This window comes from Coffea eugenioides, unplaced genomic scaffold, assembly GCF_003713205.1.
Source record: "Coffea eugenioides isolate CCC68of unplaced genomic scaffold, Ceug_1.0 ScVebR1_2937;HRSCAF=4062, whole genome shotgun sequence".
Classification (NCBI taxonomy): Eukaryota; Viridiplantae; Streptophyta; class Magnoliopsida; order Gentianales; family Rubiaceae; genus Coffea; species Coffea eugenioides.
In genome coordinates this window covers 8,905-19,571 of record NW_020863469.1, presented here as the reverse complement: position 1 = coordinate 19,571, position 10,667 = coordinate 8,905, and the positions used below count along the sequence as shown (strand labels likewise).

General features: G+C 37.3%; 1 long non-coding RNA gene across 2 annotated transcripts; it reads right to left on the bottom strand.

The window, feature by feature from the left end:
- Positions 1 to 5,189: 5,189 nt before the first annotated feature.
- LOC113757306 lies at positions 5,190 to 8,333 on the bottom strand. Of its 2 annotated transcripts, XR_003466246.1 has the most exons (5): positions 8,276 to 8,333; positions 8,098 to 8,187; positions 7,661 to 7,730; positions 6,222 to 6,287; positions 5,190 to 5,575 (listed from the first exon to the last, which is right to left on the bottom strand). It is a non-coding gene; the product is annotated as an uncharacterized LOC113757306 (long non-coding RNA). The 2 variants fall into 2 exon arrangements; XR_003466245.1 differs by lacking the exon at positions 8,276 to 8,333 and having other exon boundaries at positions 8,098 to 8,258.
- Positions 8,334 to 10,667: the final 2,334 nt, after the last annotated feature.

Sequence of the window (10,667 nt, the reverse complement as noted above, 5' to 3'; positions counted from 1 at the left end):
ACGAAACAAAGAGAGCTAAGAGGGAAAGAACGGCAGAAAGGAAAAACTGAACAAGAGGGTTGGCTGAGAAACTGAGAGTGTGGGATACGGGGAGAGTTTGACGGCTAGAGAAAAATCGAAAGAGAGAGAGGGAGCCCGAGAGCTGGAGTTGCAGCGGGGGAGACGGAGGACGGCTGGAAAAAACAGAGAGAGAGTGGCGAGGTTTTGGCAGAAAAGTTTCGAGAGGAAGAAGGGTGACCAGGTGATGGGCTGAGCAGGGAAAAGAGAGAGCGAGAGGGTGAGATAGAGAATTAAAGAGAGGAAGAGAGGAATCGGGTGCCGTCCTTCCAGGGACAAAGCAGCAACTGGAGCTGCTGCTCCTCACGAAGCTTTTACCATTTTCACTCCACCATCGTTACCCGTGAACTTCACCGTGAGTCAAGAGCAAGAAGAGGCAAAGGGCGGCTGGATTTTGGGGGAGAGTTCTGAGGGAGCCACGGTGCAAGGCTGCGGAGAAACAACGCAAGAAAAGTCTGTCCAAGCCACCACAGTCCGCATCTGCCGCTGCTGCTGTCCACCGTCGCCGCATCGCTCGCAACCTCCATCGCAGCCACCAACAACTACAATCCTTCTTCTCCTGCGTAGCCAACAAGTGGCCAACGGCCTGCCCAAGGACTGGAGCCGCCTCCACCACCAGAATCAAGGTATCTCAGTCATGAACTCACACCAAGTTTGCATTTTTCTATTGTTTTTGCTTTGGTTTATGGTTGAAGAATGCATAGGGCTTTTACCTGGGTTTTAGGGACAGAAATTTGGTTTCCTCGGTGGGGGTATGTAAAGTTTGCATTTCATTAAGAAACAGAAACTATGCCTGTTTTGATGCTTCCTTGATTGCTGTGTCTCAGTTTCTGGTTGTTGGTGTAATGTTTGACATTGGGTTTCAGTGATAAATGGAGCAAGCGTCCAGTTTTGGTGTTGGCTTGGAGTGTGATTCGTTCGACCTACATGTTTGCTAATGAATTAAAATGAATGGAAGGTTTTTTGAAGGAACCTGGTTTGCCGTTAATCTTGTACTTTGGATATATAAAAATGGTAATTTGTAGACTTATGCGATTTTTGGTTGGAAAAATGAGTTGTGAAAAGGAAAAAGGGGGGAGGTTGCATAACCAGAAACCAGCAATAAGAAAAAACATCTCTGTGGGTCGCATGATATTGTCTTGGAACCTTTTGTGCGAAAATTGTTAAGATGGTTGTTGTTACATTTCTTGTGTTTTCCTTGCTTTCTTGGCCTGAATCTTCTCATTTAATTGATGAGTGAAGACGTGTGTGATTTAGATTAATGAGTTTGTACATTTTTTATATATCATTTGCGTGAGTTGGAGCTGCGAACTTGTAGCAGAGATTGCATCAAGAATGGGCTGGTTTACTTTGCTACCGCAGAAATGTTTTCCTCATTCTCTTATCTTTGTTGTCATATGTCTTATTGGTTTTCCTTTGCTGATTCTTCAACAAACGTTGCACTAGAGTTTAACATGTTAATGGTTTGAGTCTTGTGGGTTTAGTAGACAAGTTTACACATTTCTTTCGAGTCCATGTTCGTGGCTGTCTTCCTGCGCATATAGAAGCTGAAAAAATGTAGAAAATCTTGTGAGCATGAACTGCAGAAAGTTTCATGAGTTAGTCGCAGAAACAAATTTCCCTCATGGGCTGCATGTTTTTGCATGAAAACGTCCAAGGAAATTGCACGCTGTTGCTATCTTTTTTGTTGCTTTCATTTCATTTCCTCCTGTTTGTGGTTTTTGTCCAAAAAGCTGCATTTCTTTGTCATGTTTTGCTGCTTTGCTTTCGTCCTGTAACAGCCCACAACCAAAGTTTCGGTCATCCAATTTGCTGTTTGATCTTATGTTGGAAAGAGGAATTGGATAAGAAGTGCTGGGTTTGTATTTTTGGAGTCTGAAATTTGAGTTTGGAAGTAGAAGGCAGCAAGCCTGCACTTTCGGCTGCTGAAGTTTCTCGTGTTGTTTGCAATGTTTGATTTGTTCGTCGTTTGGCTGAGATGTCGTGAGAATGTTTGGGAGCTTAGCAGTAGAGGTCGGCAGTTGGCTTGGTCTGTGGTTGCCGAATGAAAATCTTGCTGAAGTTTTCTTTCTTTCTTTTGTTGTCAGTCAAACCAGATTTGCCACCTTAACCCTGCAAACAAAATTTCACGTTTTGATTTAGTCAATAATTTCTGGTTTGATAAACTTGTTTGTATGATGAAATGGATGGAGTCTCTGCTAGAAATTGCCGCAGGTTTGGAAAAAAAAAAAAGGCAGCAGCCTTCATTTTTCAGTTGCAGAAGCTTCTACCGTAGCTTTGCATGAATTAGTTGCAGAAATTTGCAGCAAGAAATCTGATCCTATGGCCACTCTCTGCTTTGTTTCATTTCATTTTGCATGATTAGTTTTTGTGCATGATGATGGCCTTAAGGAAACTAATAAATGTTGAGTTTGAAGCCTTGTTTAAGATGTTTGGGTGACTAATAAGAAGCATTTGCAGAAACATAGCAACCAGAAATGAAGAAAGCTATTCGTATGCATGCATGGGAAAATTCTGAATTTTGCACTTTGACCCCCCAAGCTTCCCTTTATCTTATTGGGTCCCAATTATGTGTTGATCTCTTGCAATTAAGTTCTAAGTTGATTACAATTTAACCGTTATTTGGCCTTTGCTTTATTTTGGGACCTTTGAAGTTCTTAAAGGTTTCAATTGGCCTTGATGAATTGGAAAATGGTTGCTATTGAGTCCTTAGTCTATTTTAGAAATTTGACCAATGATTCATTTTTGCTTGGAAATCATGCATTATTTGATCATTTTAAGTGGCAATTGAAGAAGGATTCGATGATTTGATGGATTCAAATTGGCTTATTTGCATTTTACCACTAAATTGGTGCATTAATTCTTTGTTTTGATGGTTTTAGCCCAAATTAGCTCTTTCCTTGGTGACTATAGCCCAAGTTAAGTCTTGTTCACCTTATTAGCATTACAAACGGGGAAGGTACAACTTCTTTTATCCCTTTTTGTCTCTCCTATGTGATCCAACGTGCTAAGTGAGAATTACATGCCTACTTTGCTTTCCTTGCCTTTCTTTAATTCCTTTCATTTATTTTATTTACTTTTGCTTTTATTAAGTTATTCTTTTATGGGGTATGTGTACACCTCTTGGCTTGTAATAGATAGGGCTTGGAGAGCAGTTTTGTCCATTTTTCCCTTTCCCCTTTTGTTTTAGTTAGCAAGTGTAATAGGTTCATTGCTTGCTTTTGTTGCTACGTGTTAATTTGCTTTACTAGGCTCTTGCATCTAGTCGAGCATGTTAAGTGTTATGTGCTACGTGTTTATAGATGATTTGCATGTCTACTTGCTTTCTATAGTCATAGATGAATGTAATGGATGAATGCACGTCACCACACTAGTCCAACGCTAGTCGTGGCTCATTGTCCCGTTTTCCACTAGTCCAACGCTAGTAGGAATTCATAGATATGGGCTAGTCCAACGCTAGACCCTTAGGGATTTCCCTCGCTAGTTCGTATTTGCATGTTTCACTACATTTCATGCATTTTTCTTAGTTTTTAGCATTTGGCATGCCCCTCCAACCCTTTCCCCTTCATTTTAGGCTTTTGCACCTTCATGCTAGTTGTAGGGTACATTTGCCTGAAAGTCCCCTTTCGAGAAGGGAAACGAGCGAGTGTGGCTACGAAATAGCCTTAGCACGCTAGTTCTTCCTTCTAATCAAAGGGAAAATCAAAGTCGTAAAATTAGGAGTCATTCCCGTACCCGACTTGATGCATTTCTCTAGGTTCATGCACTCTCATTCATATCACTTCCTCACTCTTTTATCCACATTTTCTCACAACTTATATTTTTCTCAATCCATATGCCATGTTTGCACATTTTTCTTTTATCATTTATTTTCTACCTCACAAATTGCACCCAATTGCACTTATATGTATCTACTATCATATTTTCATCCATTTGTACACAAACACCTTTGTTTTCTCAATTTACACACATGCACTTGTCTTACATTTGCACTCTTACACGTTTTCTCACATTTTCACACTTGCACTCATATTTGAGCCTCCATTTGCATCATTCGCGACCTCTATGAGGACTTTCCTTATTGGCCACCACAACTCATGTGGTTGGGACCAAAAAGCTTCATAAGAGACATTTTAGATTTAGGATTGCATCTTTTTAGCATCCATTAGTCATGTCCAACATGCAAAACATACTTTGGGTAGAAAAATTAGGAAAAGAGGGGCTAAGTCACGCAACTAGCTTTGGCTAGGGTAAGGTAGTGCCTTAGGCTTTGCCTTTGCCTTCTCCCTTATTAAATGTGACCCCCGATCCCTCGCTTTGGTTACGTAGACCTAAAAGTTCTTAAAAAGGGGTTTGTTTACTTTGCTTTCCAAAAAGCCACTTTTTGGGTGACTTGGTACACCCTAACTCTATACCAAGTGGCGACTCCATTTTCCATTCAAAAACCCTTTTTGAACTTTGTTTGGCCAAACCGTCGCATTTTCAAGTCTCATGGCCTTTTATTTTCACTTTCACACATGTTCACATACATATCCACACACTATTTTCACACCACATCAAAAAGTGGGGCGCGACAGCTGGCGACTCCACTGGGGACTTCCTAAGTGGGTCCAAGAATTTGATTTGGCTATTCTTTTCCCTTTTTTTACCCTTTTTATGCATAGCATTTGGATATTAGGCACTACAAGAAATTTGGTCTTCAGTGACAAGCCATTTTTGTCACAAAAAAATAAAAAGTCGTCACTGATAACTTTTATTGATAACTTTCTAGTTGTCACAGAGTCGTCACTGAAGGCCCGTCGGTAAAAGTATATAGTGACGACAATAAAAGTCGTCAGTGAATGGAACTCTTTTGTGACAACTGATGTCGTCAATAATTATTATAATTTTAGTGATGACATAGTATCTTGTCAATGATGTACAAATAAATGTCGTCACTAAAAGTGATATGTAATTGTCATTGGTATAGACTAATTACTGACGACTTTTGTTGTCACTAAACACTTTTTAATTTTATGACCGCAGATTGTTATTAATGGAAAATTCTGATTCAATGATAACTCTTTATCACCATGAAAATTGAAAATTTTCCTACAACAATTATATCTATAAATGGAAAAAAATGACAATGATTTATAATTAGCAAATGAATGCATCCATTGCATTACGAAATGTCAAAATATCATATAAGCATTCAAATATCATAATGAAGTTCAACAACACCCTATAGATAGTTTGATAAGTGGTATTTGGCCTAAATTTCACACATAACTCGAGGTAGCTTTACAAAACAAATCCAAGTCCCAAATTTCAACACAGAGCCGCTTCAGCAACACTCAGCTCCTCCCCTCAGGTAAAAGATTTGTAAGGCAGTTTTCAGCAATGGCTCCTAAAGCTGACACCACAAAAAAGCTTGATACAAAGGCTCAGGCAGCCAAGGTTGCCAAATTTGTCAAATCTGGGACAACTTTTAAGAAGAAAGCCAAGAAGATCCGGACCAAAGTTACCTTCCATCGTCCTAAGACATTCAAAATCAAAATCAAAATCAGCCCCAAAGAAAATCAAAATCAGCCCCAAACTAATGCACCAAATTAGCTCAAGAAATAAGTACTGCTATTAAACTTCAGCCTCAAAGGAATAATATAACAAGTTGATAAGGCAACAAGCACTACTATAACAAGTACTGATATAAGTACTGCTATGAACAATATAACCAGTTGATAAGACGATAAGCACAACACTAAAGGAAAAGCAACTTCAGTTCACTTGCTTAGCTAAAACATTCAAATAAACTAAACTAAACTAAACCAAAACAATCCAAACTAATGCACCACAGAGGATACAAGGTGTCAAGTATGATAACCAAAGTAATGTCGATCATGATATAAGGTGTCAAGTAGGAGCAATGTGTACCAACATAACTAGAATGTTTCTTTGCCATTTAAAAGCAAATAACAACTTTCTTGTTCTAGATCTCTGAAATTACTTTTGCTGTTTGTCATGGTGTATTAATTCCATAGAAAACCAGCACCCCTTAATATTGTATTCCAATCAAACTAGTGAGTTAGGCAAGTGGCGGGACATTGCAAAACATTCACAGTGAAATTTACTTCAAGAATGGCACCAAAAATGGGAACCATTCATGTGAAAAGAAAAGGTATTACCTCAAGGAATGCCTTCAAAACCCACATAAAAGTTAGTATTATTACTCCGTTAACAGAAAATCCAACCTACATCCAGCAAAAAGTTTGTGATTATACAGTATAAAATAATGCTATATGGAGAACAAACTACCATGTAAGACGTGAAACTATCAATAATTAGCAATTAACTGTGGCAAGATGTACACTTCTCAATTTAGCATTATTCCAAGTAGAAGAGGCAAAGCCATATTAATTTGAAAAGGGACATATAGATAGCTGGGGGAGATGGAAAACAGGTTTTATAGTGAATATTGGGCTAATAGATAATATGATAGCACTTAGCAGAGCTGTGGGGAGTATTCAAAAGGATAAAAATGGCTTGGAACTCTGGAGAAAGAAGAGTGATTCTGGACACGAATTGCAAGGCAGCTTTCGAACTAATACAAGGAGCAGGACAGGACTCACCACTATACAATCTAATATGTCAGATCAGGAATGTTTTAAGCAGGGATCGGGAATCCTGGCTACAACATGTTTGGAGAAAGAAGTAAGTGTGCAGACTAGCTAGCTAAAAGTAGTGTCAACAAAGAATCTGGGATGCAGATTATAACAGAACCGCCACAGGAACTTAGTGAATTGCGTGGTGCAAATATTTTAGGGGCTGCGACCCTATGTTTTGTTTCTGTTTAAGAGGATTGACCTCTCCCTTGTAAACTTAACAAAAGGAACATACTAGGCAGAGAAGTAAATGTGGTCAACACATTTGCAAGCAAAACATTTTGGCCAAAGCACCTTTGCCCTTAAAAAATAGTGAAACATGTGAAATTCAGCACAAGTAAGGCTAACAAGTATATTCTGGAGAATCATGGACTCTCAAAACATACCATAAGAAGCTGTCCATGCTGTTCTAATAACATTCCTAGTTCATGAATTTTTACGGAGGAAGATCTTTTTTCACATCAAAACTAATTGATGAGTTTTGGTCCTCTTACCAAGCTCTTCCAAAATGATACTAGTACAAGTCCTTAAGTAGACTTGAGATGCAGCCTTAGAACTCTATCACCAGATTTCTCAGTCACCAGATGCAACACCTTAGACTTGAGATGCAACCTTAGAGGTTTGTGTTCTAGAATGAATTTATAAGTTAGCAGAAAAAAAAAGTCTACAGTATCTTAACTTGCAGGACTACATCCATAGCTAATATACAGCTTTTAAGGCAAAGTACAAATGCAATGATTTGGAGCAACTTGTCCAGGTTTCTAAAAAAATAAATAAATGGAAACAAAGGAAATGAGAGTCGATTTGTGAGTGCGCACATTTACACAAAGATAGAGCACTTCCAACAGGGGGGGATGTAATACATTTCATTCAGTTCTCCACAGAATCGAAATTAACTGCATTTCTGGTCATTAATTAACCACACATTGTACCAACTTTCTTTGCTAAACTTGTCATAATACCTGTTACAACAATGACGATAAAGACAGCCAACGCAATACTTCCACCATCATACCATCCTTCTTTTATACCCTGGAAAACAACATATTAGACTATGGCAAGACCAAATCAAAATTAACCAATCAAAACATGTCAGCATTTTCCATTTTCCACTCAGATTAGCTAGTAAATCACAAGTATATTAAAAAATACTTTAATCTATAAGAATTTGATAGGGACAGATACCATTCTTGTCAGAAAATCAAAAGACAAGATTTAAAATTCATACAACTAACAAAATCATGATCTCAAACATATAGTAGTACAACAAAATTATTAAACAGAAAAAACTTTATAGGGCTTACAATTCTCAATTCAAAATAAGTATTAAGAGTGAACTTATCCTTAAAATTAAAATAATAATAATAATAATTAGAGCAAACTCAAAAATTAAGCTTACCTCTGTCTTTATCCCAAGGGCCAAAGAAGCAGCCGCAGCTACCATCAAGATGATTAAAGTAGTGTCTCGACAAGCTTCCCACAGAAACCTCTATAACACAACTCACAAATAAGCAAGTTAACGAGGCACAGCTCATGATGCAAATGGTTCAATAACTCAACGATTTGCAGTAACAAACCCAAATCTTCAAAATAAGAACATGCTGCTAATGTTCAATTAGACTAGTAACAATAAAGTTTATGAAAAAGAGGGGGAGAATTTCCCTCAGTCACCGCCGGCTTGGTACAGGTGTTCTTCTTGTGCTTCTTGGCGCCACCGTCGAGGTGGAGGGCTGACTCCTTCTGGATGTTGCAGTCGACTAGGGTGCGGCTGTCCTCGAGCTGCTTGCCAGTGAAGATGAGGTGCTGCTGGTCCCGGGGATGCCCTCCTTGTCCTGGGCAGAAAATTTTTTTTTTTAAATTAGGGCAATAAAATTTGGGGAGAAATTGAAACAATTGATCATCTAAGTAGGGTAGAAAAGGTGATTGCAAATGATGGTGATTGCTAATTAGGGTAAGAAACTTTGGGGAAACTATACAAATGATAGAGAAGAAGAGAATTTACCCAAAAATTGAAAGTTGGGAACACAAAATCGGGTCAATAAAAATTGGGGGAAATTGATTACTAAGCAAGAAGAGAGAAACTTGCCTTTTTACAGCACATGCTCTGAGGAAACATATCAAAATCAGTAGCCCAATAAGAAGGAATGCTCAAGCATTAGTGAGAAAGAAATTGAGAGGGGTCGAAGTGAGAGAGAGACCGAGAGAGACAGTGAGAAGGCCAGCGAGTGAAAATGTGAGAATTAGAAGTGTATCAGACTTAGCCCAAAAGTGGTAGACTTGTACTCTTTTGAAAATTGCTTTTTAAAGAATGTCTCCACCAATTTTCAATTCCCGCTGTTTCTTTTTCATTTTGAACGAAAAATTTGATCCAATTTTTAGTTTTATCTTTTTATTTAGATTCTCAAAGAAAGGTTATTTTCTTTGTATTAAATTAAACATTTTAATTAAGTATACTAAATCGGGAATCTACTTTCATATTATTTTAAGAAATAATTAATTATTTTTAAACATGAAAAAAGAAAAATCTTAATTATGTGTTAAGAACTTTCTATCAGTTTCTAGAAAATTTTGTTAGTTTTGTCTAATAGTACTATATTTTTTTAGATGTTTTATATTGAAGAATCATGAATGTAAACTTGCACGAAACTATAGTATACGTATTGATTTGTAAGAAAAATATGTATTCGTTTTGACTTTTAGCAAATCAACATTAAATTTGAAGGAATTGCAGTAATTAGTAGTCCTGATTTCATTAATTAACTTATATAACACAACTATTTCCGCTTTTCATCAAAATGAATTTGTACTTAATGAGTTTCAACATTCGACCAATTAGATGTCAAGGAGGCATTGACAGTATCCAAAATTAAGGTATTTGAATTTAGAGGCCTTGAGTTCTAATTGTAATAGTTTATATAGTTGTTCTAATTAAAAACTTTCATTAATTTTTTTCAGTTAAAAACTTATTGAGTAACTATGACTAGTTTAATAAATTATCAAATTTAAAAAAATTAAATTAATATTTAAGTAACTCTGACTAGTTTAATAAATCATCAAATTTTAAAAAAAATTAAATTAATATTGAGGCTCACAATTAAATAAAGTCATAGTTAATAAATCATCAAATTTTAAAAAAAAATTAAATTAATATTGAGGCTCACAATTAAATAAATGCATTAGAGATGTTCAAGTTAGTGATGATACTTATGTTGTCACTAACTACACTATAGTTTTATTGACAAAAATTGGTCGTCAATAAACATAAACAGTGACAACAATGTAAAGTTGTCAAAGAAAGTGGTAGAATTACTGACAACTTTTATCAAGTCGTCACTATCGCAAAACTCGCGCCTTCCAAGTCCCGTGGCGCGAAATAGTTTTGTGACAACAATTAAAGGTTGTCACTGAAAACTCAGTTGCTTTGAGTCAATTGTGACAACCTTCAAAGTCGTGACTAAACAACCTCATTTTGTGACGACTTTTTGTCATCACAAAGAAATGTTGTCACTAATGACCTTTTTTCTTGTAGTGAGGGTTGCATTTTCTATTTTAGGACCTTTTTGCCCCACGCGCGTGTCAAACTATTCCCTCACTCGCGTATGTATGATTGGTTGTTTGGATGTATATTGTACTTGTTTTATCTCGCGCTTTGCATTGCATTTGGGTGGGGGGACATACCCTAGAGCCTCGCGTTGGTTCTTGATCCCTCCCCTCCAAACGAGCACAAGCATACATGCATACGCTTTAATTTTTCACCCTTCATTTATTTTTCTTTTAGTGGCTTGTCACGCCACTCCACCCTATTAGGATTTTAGGCGACTCACTTGGACTTGTGATCGCGACACGATGTGTGCGTAGCATGATCCGAGGAGTCACTCAATCTTCCATTTTAAGCTTTGGGTTCATAGCCTTTAGCTTTTGGTTGAAGGTTGAGGATTTTTGATAGATTCACTCATGACATGTAGCCGT